We start from the raw sequence: 1,058 nt of genomic DNA, 5'->3' as shown, positions 1-1,058 counted from the left end.
ACTATGCATGTGTGGGGCAAGGGGTATATGGGAACTCTCTGCTTGATTTTGCTGTGAACCTAAAGCTATTCTAAAAAAGAAAATGAAGCCTTAAAAACAAAAAACAAAACAAAACAAAACAAAAAAAAAAAGAAAGCAAAAGCATTCCAGGAAAATAAATATGCAAATAATTAAATAAATAAATAAGAATTAAATAAATAAATAAATAACCCAGCTGCCCTGTGGGGACATAGGCCCTCCACTTTCTTCTTACCTGGAGGTCCAGCAGCTACTTTGCATCATGAAACTACAGCCCTAAGAGGCTGGCCAGCACGTCCAAGGAGATGGAAAGTAAAAATGAGCAATCTGGGCTCTCATTGACCTAACCCTGCTGCCTGTCCTGCACCTCCTGCCCCCACATTTCTTGTTATTTGAGGAAAATAGAGAACTCTTATTTGTCCAGGCCAGTCTTCATAGACATGTTGCTGTTGCTAGCAGCCAAATGCAATCCTGATAACTGCACAAAATCAAATTCAGAATTTTAAAGACATGTTTACTGTGATCTGTGAGGAACAGAATTGTTTAGCTTATGAGATTACTTAGCTGTTTTTGTACTAGTATAATTTATTGTTTTACTTATTGCATACCTTGAATAACCGAGTTATTTCCATGTGATTATCTTTGAGTAGAAATGTATAATAAATTCACTTTGGTGTCTTTCTTTATGCATAAATCTTGGCTTTAGTCCAAATTAAGGACTATGATGTAAAAATGACTTAGGTTTCCTCTTTGATAAACCATGGGTTACATGTTTACTTATCAAATATTTATTACCAGAAGTCAGTGAACAGTCTAAATCTGTCATTTTTAAAAAAGGAATTCCTCTCTATATCTGGATTCTAGTGCTCACATAGTCTAGGAAAGGATGTGTTTCTTGTAAAAAAGGGGGGAGGGGGAATTTTGGTTAACGCTCCATCTCGTCGCCACCACGTTGCTCACTGTTTATACCCCGGGGTCCACTGGAAAGAGGTTGCTTCTAGGTGCTGCACCTCGGTGGGTTGCTGGGTCTCCTCGTCATG

The sequence above is a fragment of the Galeopterus variegatus genome, unplaced genomic scaffold, assembly GCF_000696425.1.
Source record: "Galeopterus variegatus unplaced genomic scaffold, G_variegatus-3.0.2 Scaffold8485, whole genome shotgun sequence".
Lineage (NCBI taxonomy): Eukaryota > Metazoa > Chordata > Mammalia > Dermoptera > Cynocephalidae > Galeopterus > Galeopterus variegatus.
Note: the sequence above shows the minus strand (reverse complement) of the source record.